General features: G+C 41.9%; 1 protein-coding gene across 4 annotated transcripts in view; it reads left to right on the top strand.

Annotated features, from left to right (window-relative positions):
• The window catches only part of MGAT5B (alpha-1,6-mannosylglycoprotein 6-beta-N-acetylglucosaminyltransferase B), a 228,410-nt gene that overhangs the window by 40,374 nt on the left and 174,941 nt on the right, over positions 1-13,095 (top strand). The window contains exon 1 of one of the 4 annotated variants that reach the window (XM_078385991.1): positions 711-732. The exons of the other annotated variants lie outside the window; for them this stretch is intronic. The gene's annotated coding sequence lies outside the window, so the exon portion shown is untranslated. Of the gene's footprint in view, positions 1-710; positions 733-13,095 lie in introns of those variants that run through there. 4 annotated transcript variants of the gene reach the window in all.

Here is a 13,095-nt window from a genome sequence, read left to right as displayed (position 1 = left end):
CATTTTTCCGTATGATTTTTCTTACCCAAATGGGCACAAAAGCTAACTGAATTCTATCCTACCCCCTTGGAATGAGCTTTTTAGATAACAGTCTATTGGTGAGACAGGAGGAGGTCTCTGTTTGCTTCAGGAATTTAGTGCTCCATTCTAAACTCCTGAATGCAAAATAGATGAGTGTCCCCTTTTGATTTCTTTGGGCACAAAGCAGTTAACATTATTGGCTCTGTGGTGCAATGAAAATACGTCAGTTTCCCTCAGCCACGGGAGAAGCTGCCCTTCAAAGATCCCAGTGGTGTCCAGTGTCCGTCAGCCCTTTGCGCTGGCTCCTCAAAAGCCTAGTCAGAACTCCAGTGGGAATTAATGTTCATTTCAGTGCTGGGCAGCAGTCAAGGCAGTTGCCAGAGGCTGACCCACAAGGGCAGCGGTTGTCTGGCAGAGGACCAATTTCTTGTGGATCCTGACCTCAGTGACTTGGACTGAAAGCTTTATTTCTGCTCCTTCCTCTAATCACGTACAGAATGACAGGCCCACTTGTCCAATTTCCTAACCAGATGGAATCTGTCTTTTTAGAGCTTAACGAGAAGAACGAAGAAAGTCCCGAAGGCTTTTGTTTCAGCGTGTAAGGGTTTGCTTCGTTCTTGACAGCTTGCCTGTTCTCTTCTTGTGTTTGTGGCTGCAGAGCTTTGGTGTATGATTCAAGCAGAGCCAACCCAACGCATATTTCTGCCTGAGGTAAATGATGAAACGACGCCCCTCCTATTATTTCACCAACCAAAGGGGCTAGTAATCAAATTTTACTTGAGCACCAGTCATAGCGTATTTTTTCTCACCCCAGTTGAGGGCCACAGGTTACCTTAGAGGATGCAGGGCAGGGTGGCTAGAACTCACAACTCTGTCTTCTGGTGTAGGGCAATGGCTACAGAACAGTACCCACTGAGTACGTGCCACCTAGGGTGACTGCCTCATTCTGTGTAATGATAGGGGTGGCACTGAATTTAGGTGGTAGGTAAAGTGGTTTTCCTATCTGGGGAAGACATGTGTACATTTAGGAACTTCTGGCAAATGATATCACATACGCACACAGATTTTTCTCATCCTGGATGAGAAAGAGGGTCTTGATGTTTAAAAAAATTGTCAGGAGATGCTGGATTTTTCACTCTTGCCCAGGAGCAAAAAAAAGACCAGCAATTTTAAACCAGCAGTATGGGTTTTGTGGATTGCCTTGTATTATAGATATACGGCCAGTTTTTTTGATTTACATAAAATATGAGATTTTTTGCACAAAAATCACCCACCTCTGTGAATTTTTCACAAAAACATCAATGTAAAATGCACAAAAGTTTTTACAATGTTGTCATGCCTGGAAAAAAAAATTTAAACTCTAATTAGAGATGAACACCCTTGCTCCTGGCAGACAAGTGGCTTTCAAGCAAGCAAAATGTGGCTCTTCCTGACCACCTTTTGTTCTAGGAATTCAGAGAAAGATATAATTTTGACAGAGACAATGTGAGCCTTTCTACTCACCCACCTGCACTGTGTGTGTTTCATGACCATCTGTGTAAAAAACAGTCTGTTGGAATAGATCTGTCAGATGGGCAAGTTTTATGTGAAAAGTACTGCTACTGTGATTATTCCTGCTGATGCTTGTTTGAATAGAAATACTAACATCTATGGGCCAGAAATGGTCTGGTTAGTTTTGAGTCTAGAAATGATTGACAAATCCACAGCCTCTGCTGTGTTGAAGCAGATGGAAGATATATGTACCTGTGTTGAGGGACAGGTGAATTGTACAGCAAGCTGCCTGAAAGACAGCCAAGAGTGAAAACAACATTGTTAACGAGAAGGAAGCTGAGGTTCTTTATTCCATTATTCCATGGGGATATCCCACTTCCTGCACTCCTATTCTTAATGATTTGTTCCTCTGAACACAGCTGCAATCTTCACAGTAGCTGTGAAGGAAGTGGATATTCTCAGGAACATGACGTTGTTGCAACCTCTGCTTACTGTAAGGCAAAGATATTTGAGGGTGGTTTTGCCTCCAGTGGGCAACGTAAGACTCAGCAACTTTACAAAAGATCTGCTCCTCGCTTGATGATAGAGATGGATCTGTCTGCCTGCGTTTCTGCACTTTGCTAAAAGGGCAGGGCGAGTATAGGGACTGTCATGATATGCACATCTACACTTCTAAATTTACTCCTGCACCAGTAGATTGCAGCCTAAAACACAGAGATTAACCCAGGATGAGTTCTGATCCCATAACGTTTTTCACATATTATAAATCAGAGGAGAGAAGGAGCTAGCAGAAACTCTTTTAGCAGCCAGACCTTTCATAGAGCAACATGATTAAGGAGCCCCATCTACAGTATTCTGGTCATGCAATGTATCCTTCTACAACAATCTGGTACACCCTGTGTTGGGCAAAGACCATGCACATGAACATACATACAGAGTTCACTGGCTCTCAACATACTTCTGTGCACTCTCCTGTTTTCACTTTTCTTGTCATGTTGACTGTCTTCCAATGTTTACCCGCACTTGGTACTTAGAACACAATGTCTCCCACCTGCTCCCACACTCTGTGTACTCCCCATGTAAATAACACTCTCTTTATCAGCCCATTCCAGGTGCAGCTTGTAGATTCTGACTGTGTGGAAATTTCCACCTTTGCAAGACCTTGTCAATTCAGTAGCAGATAGCTATGAGTTTTGACACGACTACAGGTGGTCCTTTTCTCCTCTGGCTACCTAGTTTCTCTCCAGCTGTGTCGTCAATAGCTGCTGCTGTTGACTTTTCACATACCTGTGCCCACTGATGACAGCACTGTGTATCTCTCCTGTTCTCAACAGCAAGGTACACTTTTCTGTTACAATAAAATAAGTAAAAATATTCCTTGTCAATAAGGAGCATAAACAATCAGACTCGAGGTAGCAACAGATGAGAGAGGAGTGGTTCAGTCATTACATGCAAACATTGATCAAAATGCTGGTCTGCTTTAAAGGAATGTCTGTAACAGCATTCCCAAAGTTGTCATTCCTGGCTCACTGGTTTCAGAAAACAGAGAACAAACAACTGTTTACCCACTTTAAAAGCCTTTGTCTTTAAAACCATGAAAAAACAATGAGGGGTTGAATAAAGCACATCATAATGCAGGACTCTGCATTACAGAAAAGGTCAGCAACTACATTGCCTGGGTTGTCCGGGATATCCAAATCTTTCTGATATAATTCCTCTGTGTATTCTTGCCACCTCTTCTTGATGTCTTCTGCTTCTGTAAGGTCTGTATCATTTTTGTCCTTTATCATGTCCATCTTTGCACAAAATATTCCTCTAATATCTCCAATTTTCCTGAACAGATCTCTGGTTTTTCCTTTTCTATTATTTTCCTCTATTTCATTGCATTTTTCATTTAAGAAGGCCCTCTTGTCTCTCCTTGCTATTCTTTGGAAGTCTGCATTCAGTTTTCTGTAATTTTCCCTATCTCCCTTGCATTTTGTTTCCCTTCTCCTCTCTTCTATTTCTAAGGCCTCGTTGGACAGCTACTTTGCTTTCTTGCATTTCCTTTTCTTTGGGATGGTTTTTGTTGCTGCCTCCTGGACAATGTTACGAGCCTCTATCCAAAGTTCTTCAGGCACTCTGTCCACCAAATCTAGTTCCTTAAATCTGTTCTTCACTTCCACTGTGTATTCATAAGGGATGTGGTTTAGATTATACCTGACTAGCCCAGTGGTTTTTCCTACTCTCTTCAGTTTAAGCTTGAATTTTGCTATGAGAAGCTGATGATCAGAGCCACAATCAGCTCCAGGTCTTGTCTTTGCTGACTGTATAGAGCTTCTCCATCTTTGGCTGCAGAGAATATAATCAATCAGATTTCGGTATTGCCCATCTGGTGATTTCCATGTGTAGAGTCGTCTCTTGTGTTGTTGGAAAAGAGTGTTTGTGATGACCAGCTTGTTCTCTTGACAAAACTCTATTAGCCGTTGCCCTGCTTCATTTTGAACTCCAAAGCCAAACTTTCCTGTTGTTCCTTTTATCTTTTGACTCCCCACTTTAGCATCCCAATCCCCTAGAATGAGAAGAACATCTTTCTTTGGTGTCAGTTTTAGAAGTTGTTGTAAGTCTTCATAGAATTGGTCAATTTCAGTCTCCTCAGCATTGGTGGTTGGTGCATAAACTTGGATTACTGTAATGTTGAAAGATCTGCCTTGGATTCGTATTGACATAATTTTATCATTCTTGAGATTATATCCCATTACAGCTTTTCCCACTCTTTTGTTGACTATGAGGGCTACTCCATTCCTTCTACGGGATTCTTGCCCACAATAGTAGATATGATAATCATCTGAATTGAATTCACCCATTCCTGTCCATTTTAGTTCACTGACACCCAGGATGTCAATGTTTATTCTTGCCATCTCCTGTTTGACCACCTCCAGCTTCCCAAGGTTCATAGATCTTACATTCCGGGTTCCTATGCAGTATTTTTCTTTACAGCATCGGACTTTCCTTTCACTTCCAAGCACAGTGAAGAACACTAAAGAATCTTGGGGCACTTTTAGCATGTATTATTTGGCACAAGTGTTTGTAGACTTCACTTGCGCCTGAAGCAGTGGGCTACACTCTGCAAATGCTTATGCCAAATAAAATATGTTAGCCTTTAAGGGTCCCCAAGACTCTTTGCAATGGTTTTATAAGGCTTCCATCCTGTGGAAGGCACTGGCCTGCTACCATCTTGGCAGCTTTTATACTTAGAGGAAGGGGGAAGAGGATGATGCCCCTGTAGTTGTCTGACTCAGATAGCAAAACGGCTTGGGTCAGCTCTGCTTGCTGTGTACAAGATGGAGCACTGAGTTACTGAAACATGGTACCAAAAGTAAGGTAAGTTATATTTGGCCATGTCCTTTATCATCAGATGAAGGTCATTTTGCTACCCCCCCCATGGTTTTTTAATCTGGACTGTCAGCTATAGTATCTGACGCCAGACTGCATTAAATGAGCTATTTCTGAGTTAGCAATTGCATAAGAGGGAAAACAACATTTAACCACCTCTCCGGTGGCTGTTATCTCTGTATGGCCTGGAGTGAGAATCATTTAAAGGCAGTCTCTGGAGTTTGCAGATGTTGTTCAATACCTCCAAGAAGCAAGCCGTTCAGCAGAGTAAAATGAAGGAGAGCTTGGATTTTCACAGCCACTCTTCAGAACAGAGCTGCCTTCAAAACTGAAGAGAGGTTTTAATTGGGGGAAAAAAGATTCTACATCTGTGCTTGTTCAATAATCTATGAATTCCCGCCTTGCACCTGCACCCTATAATTCTTTGTCCATTGAAACAGCAGATTGTGGCCACCTGGTTCTTCTGGTGCCTTCAACGCTGCAGACTCTTGCTTTGCCCAGTAGCATGGTTGGTTCATAGGCAATGATTCCTAGAATACTAATCATTCAGTGCCCCCCTTTCCCTCCAAAGGCTCGTTACTGTTAATAATATCTAAGCTTGTGCTTAGATATGGGCTTGTGCTTCCTTCATTAAAGCTGTGTGAGGAGGGGGCAGTGCCAGAGGGAGAAGAGTCCCTTCCTTGCAACATCCCATCCTATGGGGCATATTAGTTAAAGGGGAACAATTTTCAACACATGCATGGAAAATTTTTTGTGCCTCATTATTGACCACTAAGGCTATACTCAGGTTCCCTAATCTGCTCTGGAGGCCAATTCTGAACTTCCAGAGAGATCCTGGTTTAGTACAGAGTTGTTCGTATCCCAGCTTGGAAGAGATTTATAAGCTTGCCATGGGTTTACAACTTAAAAACCAACAATTGCTGTGACTTTCAATTTTGTGCTATGTAAAAGAAATATGTAGACATGACATATCTTAAAGAGGAGAAATAAAGCTGCCAAGATTTGGGCCGCTAGCTTCAGAGGCTTCCATATTAGGCCTTTAAAAAGTTTGCTTAAAAAAAAGAAAGAAAGAAAATAAGATGTGGCTGTTTGTGCCCCATCCAATTTGATTTGTGTTCTGGACCCCAATTGCTTTGTGAATTCACTTTGTTCTGCTCCAGAACTGATTCTGGCCCTTCCACTTTGATCCAGACTACAAAAAAATCAGGCTGATATTTGGCTCCTTTGGTCAGTAGTTTGGTTCCCCCGCTCGCCCCCTGGAAATCTGGCACACAGCCCCAGTGACCTCCATGCTAGGATGCAATCTACAGAATTGCTCCACATTTTTAAAACTACAAATGAGTCTAGAGATGACGCTGCTGCGGCTTTGAATATTTCATCCTCATTTGGCCCTGTTGTCCCCTGTGGCAGAAATCCAAGTGCCCTCCTCATGAGGATGTGCTAGTTGGCAGTTAAAAAAGAGAGGGGGAAAGATGAAGCTGGACGTTGGGGGATGTATTGTCTAATGATGCAGTAGTAAATTTTGAAGTGGAGGTGTCATCATGACAGTCCCTCTGGCCATTCCCCCAAAGAGATTGCAGACATGCAGGCAACAGTATTGATTCAGGATTTCTGCAGGAAACAGGTCTTTTGTAAAGACAAGGAGTTTCAGTTGCCTGCTTAAGACATTTTATGGTATGTGCCATCAAGCTGGAACTGACATAATAGGATTTTCAAGGTAAATGAGATTTAAAGACTGGTTTTATCAGTTCCACTCCCCCAGTGAATTTCCATAGCTGAGCAGGGACTTGAATTCAGACCTCCTGTCACTCTGTTCATGGACAGAGTTCCTACTCCAGTCCTCTGAAGATGCCGGCCACAGAGACTGGCGAAACATCAGGAAGAACAACTTTCAGAACATGGCCAAAGAGCTCGAAAAACCCACAACAACTCCTGTCACTCTATCCACTACATTCCACAGGGTATCTGTTCAAGACATAGGCAACACAAAATATTTTATGCTATGACTGAGCTAACAAACAATGGCATGTATCTGCTTGTTCTGAGCTGGAAATACTATATAAAAACCTGTCTTTCTCAGGCAGTTCAACTAAATGCCCAATTATCCTGGCCTGAATTGCTCTAGATCGTATTAAACAGGGCTGTTTTGAAATAAGGTCTGTCATTTGGAGCAAACCTTGCATCCACATGCAAGGATCAATCACACTGCACCTCAAGTGACCCTGTTTAGCACAGTGTAGCCTCATCTTCTTTCCCTTTAATAGGAAAGGGGGAAAAATCACATTCCTTCTCTGTGCTTTGCCTTAGCTGCTTAATTATCTTGCGAAATGGAAAACTTCATTGCTACTGGCCTGTGTTAAGGAAGGAGAGGAAGTTTTCAATTATTTTTTAATTGTTGCTAACTGACAAGAACATAGTGATGTTTTGAAAGGGCTCTAAAAAGATCTTTCAAATATTACTGATGCATAAACAACAAGTAAAAAGAAATAGAAAACTTCCTCTCTCTTTCCCTCTGTAGGTGAGTAGCAAGGATATTTCTCAAGATCATTAAGCAAATTCAGCAAAGGAGCAATCATTTTGCTTCAGTCCCAGAGATCACACTCATTTTGACTGAACCAAAATGGAGCAATGCTACCTGCACTACTAGCCGCCTAGAGTGGTCACAATTGACTAGATAGGCGGGGTATAAATAAATAAATAAATAAATAAATAAATAAACAAATAAATAAATAAATAAATAAATAAATTTATATTTGGTCTTCGCAGAAGACTTTTCTTCTCAGATGCACATTTCCTGATGGATAAACTCCAGAGATGATGTTATTAATGCATTTGTTTTTATTTACATAGGTATATTTTATTTGGTTGTTTGAATTTATCAAACACCATTTCAAAATCTTTGATGTGGAGTAGGTCTATAGATAAATAAAAACAAATAGTTCATAATTCTGTCTACTGTATGGATGTGAGAAATATATGCAGCAGACTCATAAGGCATGCAAGAATAATCTCTGTTAAAGAGACTCTGTTAAAGTGACAGATTTTACTTTCTTGGGCTCCATGATCACTGCAGATGGTGACAACAGCCATGAAATGAAAAGATGCCTGCTTCTTGGTAGGAAAGCGATGACAGATCTAGACAATATATTAAAAAGCAGAGACATCACCTTGCTGACAAAGGTCCGCATAGTCAAAGCTATGGTTTTTCCTGTAGTGATGTATGGAAGTGAGAGCTGGACCATAAAGAAGGCTGACCACCGAAGAATTGATGCTTTTGAATTGTGGTGCTGGAGGAGGCTCTTGAGAGTCCCCTGGACTGCAAGGAGAACAAACCTATCTGTTCTGAAAGAAATCAACCCTGAGTGCTCACTGGAAGGACAGTTCCTGAAGCTGAGGCTCCAGTATTTTGGGCATCTCATGAGAAGAGAAGACTCCCTGGAAAAGACCCTGATGTTGGGAAAATGTGAAGGCAAGAGGAGAAGGGGACGACAGAGGACAAGATGGTTGGACAGTGTCATCAAAGCTACCAACATGAATTTGACCCAACTCTGGGAGGCAGTGGAAGACAGGAGGGCCTGGTGTGCTCTGGTCCATGGGGTTACAAAGAGTCGGACACGACTTAACAACTAAACAACAATGAAGAGACTCTAAACTCACCCAGGGAGAAAGTTAGTTTGCCCCAGTTTATGCAGCCACTTTTTAAATAAAATGCCATCAAACTAGTAAGGGTATTAATTCAAGTGTCCTAAAATGATGTGCCAGCAAAATTTCAGTGCAAAAGCCATCTTGCCACAATTTTTTTCCTCTCAGCAGGCTGGCCAGAATTTCAGCACAGATAATTGCATTCAGCTTCACTGAATTCCCCCCTGCATTTCTAACGGGAGATGACATCCGTCTTTTCTTTGCAAACTCAAAATGTGGTGGAGTGCTGCTGTCTGCTGGCTCGGTAACAGCTCCCATTTTCTGCTCCAGGGATGGCTTTGTGTCTGTGGTGAGGGGATTCATTTGTTTAGGCAGCCAGAAGATGAAATATGAATGCAGGCTGTGAAATGTGAAAGGAGTTGATAGCTTCCCCTTAGTCAAACATGTCTGTGAAAAGGAAATGAAAGGAGGCAAGATAGAAGGGGAGATTAATTGTGGGTCTCTCTTCACCTCCACCCACCATTACTCTGGAGCATCAGGCAGTCATATTTAGAATTAAAATATTAGATTGGGGTGAATTGGAGCTGTATGTTTGCTCAAATATTTATATACTGCCCTTTTCTACTGGAGATTCCCAAAATCTTAGCAGAATTAAAATATAACAACAACATAGAGAGAGATCAGCAGGTTTTTTAAAAAATTGAAACTGTTAGCAAGAATTTTAAAACCGCCACCACCTTTGAACTAAAGATCTGGAAATGACATTATGGATCGTCAAGTCCAGCCCCTGTCAAGGAGGCACAGTGGGGAATCGAACTCCCAGCCTCTCGCTCTGCAGCCAGAGACCGAAGCTGCTGAGCTATCTCTGAAGTACCTCAGCTGCTTGGGAGAATAAGGAGAGTTTTGGCTGGTGGTGACCCTCAGAAAGGAACACTGGCGAGAGTGTTCCACAGAGGAGATACTGCATGGGAAACATGGGAAACATCCCTCTCTGTGGTCATCCTCTCCTTTGCTTCTGATGAAGCCAACAGAAGGGCCTCAGTAGCATGTGAGCAGAAAGGAGAGGAGAAGGCAGTCTTTCAGGTTAAATAGGTACTCAGCCAGCCAGTACTGTAAATGTCAATGCTAGCAGTGTAAATTGGGCTCAGAAGTGTGCGAGCAGGCAGTGGAGCGCTTTGAACACTGGTGCAATATGATCTGCATGGGTGGTGCCTGAGTCAGAATTCTGATGGTCAGAATTCTATACCAGTCACACCCTTGGAAACATCTTCAAAGGCAGCTTTGTGGCTCAGGCATCAGCAGGAAGAAAGGCCAATTTAAAACAATACCTTGGCAAACCTTTTAGAAAAGGCTGCCTTCATGCCCACGGCTTAACTAATCAAGGTCAGCCTTAAAACTGTTTCTCCTTGTGCATATTCTTTGGAACGATGACACAGTAGCAGAGGGCCTTGGGTGATTTTAACATTTGCTTCTGAAGCACTGGTTGAGCTGTGTCAGATGCAGATCTGAAAGCTATCTGACCTTTTAAGGTTGAATCAGGTGTGTGTGTGTGTTTGTGTGTTTGTGTATGTGTGGGAGGGGCTCTGACCAGGATGGTCTGCATTCAGAATGTGGACTTGAAGCAAAGGTGAGACTACAACTCCCAGAATTTTACAGATGGAGTGGTTAGATCCCATGCTTGTTGATGGATTCTAGGTGTGCTGGTTTAATAACTTTTCCAAGTTCTGAGTTCTGGCATGAAAGTAAGTAGCTACAGGTTTCCCAAAATACTCTCAATCAATAGATGTGGCAATTTCCACATCTACACTCTTCCACCACTATTGCATGTACTTCTGATTTTATTTATTTCATTATGCAAGGCTGAGACATGATGTAAAGGCACTGGGAGTGGCAGTTCTGATCTGACCTGGCCTTTGTGTATTTGGATAGCTCACTCGCTTCCAGAAACAATTCTCACTTATGGCAGAAACAGATGTTACAGATAGACCATGATTAGAGCTGAAAACATATTAGTGTGGGAAAGATATGATTCAGGTAGACTTTCATGTTTGATATATTGAACTTCTGGAATCCTGTGTTTTAAGTTCTTGAAGATCAATCACAAAACAAGGCAGGCTAATTTGCAAATGATGTTAGATGAGAAGATTTTGGTACTATGTATTCTTAACTCCACTGTATAGAGCTAAACTGTGAACTTTATCAAGGCAGCTGTTTTTTAAAAAATGAAATATTAGAAATAGGGATATGTTGCAGGGTATTCTGAATTTCTTGGATTGAGAAGATGACCAATGGAGAAGTACTAAAGCTAATGAATACATCACAGAAATAAAGTGCAGACAGTCCCATAGTAAGACATGTAAGGAAAAAGAAAGAAAGAAAGAAAGAAAGAAAGAAAAGAAAAGAAAAGAAAAGAAAAGAAAAGAAAAGAAAAGAAAAGAAAAGAAAAGAAAAGAAAAGAAAAGAAAAGAAAAAGAAACAAAAGTCTTGTGGCACCTGAACGACTAACATTTATTTCAGTGTGAACTTTTGCAGATTACGATAGACTTTTCTTGGACAGATGGAGCAGACCAATAAGGCTATATAAGACATGATAGAAGAGTAGAGACCAAGTGAGGTGGGGAAAAGAGGGCAGTAATGAGCATTCAAAGTGACAGTAGCATTATCAGCATTATCAGCTGAATATGCAAAATGCTAGTAATGAGAATTGAAAAATACAGATTATTACAATTCATCATTCAATGGAGCATAAATTGAAAAACAGGCATAGGAAAGAGACAAACCGACTGACTGCTCAGGAGGCTGATTTGAATGCTACCTGGCATCACTGTGGAGACCTGCTGTCTCTGAAGTTGAGATAGCCAGGATGATACCTCTAGGAGGAGTGGAGAGGAGAGAAGGAGGAGATCTAAGAGGAACAACAAAAGGAAGAAGAAAGCCTCTGCTGGGAGATTTTGCTGCTTTCAGCTCTTAAAGAATTCTTTCCTCTAAGGATGAACAATCTATTGTAAAATCTGTTTCTGCCCTGATTCTTGTAAGGCCCAGCTGGTATTAACTTAACATCCTCTCTATGGAGGCAACTGGTGTTTTGTCCCATTTCTGATTTCTTGTGTACTGTATTCCAGAAATGGAACGGTGGAGCGAACTGCAGTCCCATCGCAGTGGTGTTTGGGGACACTTGAAACCAGAGCCAAACTAGCTGTGATGGAGGGAAGTCATGCCTTTGCCTAGTAAAATTGCATAACAGCAGCAGGGCCCCAAATTCAAGTGAGGATTATGCCCATGGGAATGTTTATCTATCATCTGTTGTCTTCCCACTGGCAACTATCTCTTCTGTGAATTGCTTTTTGATTAGATTGCAGGGAAACATATGGAGGTCTCTTGTCTCCATCAGGGCTGGGAGACTCTTGCCCTTCAGGTGTTGCTGAATCCCAGTCTTCATCAGTGCCAACCAGTTTTGCCAATAACGAGGCATCATGGGAGTGGGAGTACTTCTTAAATATCTGGAGGGCAGAAGGTTCCTCAAAGTAGGGTGTCCCACCCCACCCTCTCTTTCTGTCAGGTGCTTACCTATATCCATTCTTAAGAACAGACTGAAGCAGGAGATGGGTTTGTCTTGCATTAAATCAACAATCCTATCAACCTTTGTTCCGTGCTAGTAGCTGGGGGAAAAAAGCCTTGGGGATCATTAGGCAGTGCAAAGCTCTTCAGCACTCGGATCTCTTGACTATGGCCTCTTTCCTTTACTCACTTCATATCATTGCACACATGCACATGTGTGCGTGCGCACGTACGTACGTGCGTGCGCGCGCGCGCACGCACACACGCACACACGCACACACACACACACACACACACGGGGGGGGAAGAGTGTATGTTTCCTGATGGACAGTTCTTATATAAGCAAAATATATTGTGCAGTTGTATTGCTCCTCCTTCCGTGACAGATATTTTTTCCCAGTCTGAGAAAAAAAGGTGGAAGAAATGAAGGAAAAAAAGGTGGCAGAAATGAAGGGGAAAAGGGGGGAATGGTGCAAATGGAAGATGACATTGTCTGGATCTCCTGAACATGGCAGGGGTGTTGCATTAAATAAAAGCCTTCTGAAAAGCACCTCCCTTATTATCCCAATTCATTATTCTCATAAGCAACGGATGCCATTGGAACACATAGATCAATTAATTGATTTCCTATAGCTTAAAAACAAAAAAAGTCAGGCAGCATTTACATCAGCTTGCTATCAGCAAATACCAGACCAAAGCCTGGAGAGATATTAATAGACTTTTTATGTTGTGTGTGTGTGTTTCTACTAATATATATGTTATTATGCCTTTGTACTCAGAAATCTAAAACTGGTGCAGAGATCCTGACACTGGAAAAAAAAAGCTTTCTGGAATAAAAGAGATTTGGGGGAGTTTTACTCTTTCAATCAAAGCAGGGCTGAAAGGGATGGGCTATTGTTGCTGCTGTTCATTTTTGTAACCGTGCTGAAAAATGTTGTGCTGTTCCAGAAACTTGAATTTTGTTCTTCTGCACAGCTGGCTCTGTAACCATTTAGAAGAAAACTGTCC

This window comes from Pogona vitticeps, chromosome 2, assembly GCF_051106095.1.
Source record: "Pogona vitticeps strain Pit_001003342236 chromosome 2, PviZW2.1, whole genome shotgun sequence".
In the NCBI taxonomy this organism is placed as follows: domain Eukaryota; kingdom Metazoa; phylum Chordata; class Lepidosauria; order Squamata; family Agamidae; genus Pogona; species Pogona vitticeps.
This window is presented reverse-complemented; position numbering and strand designations above follow the sequence as displayed.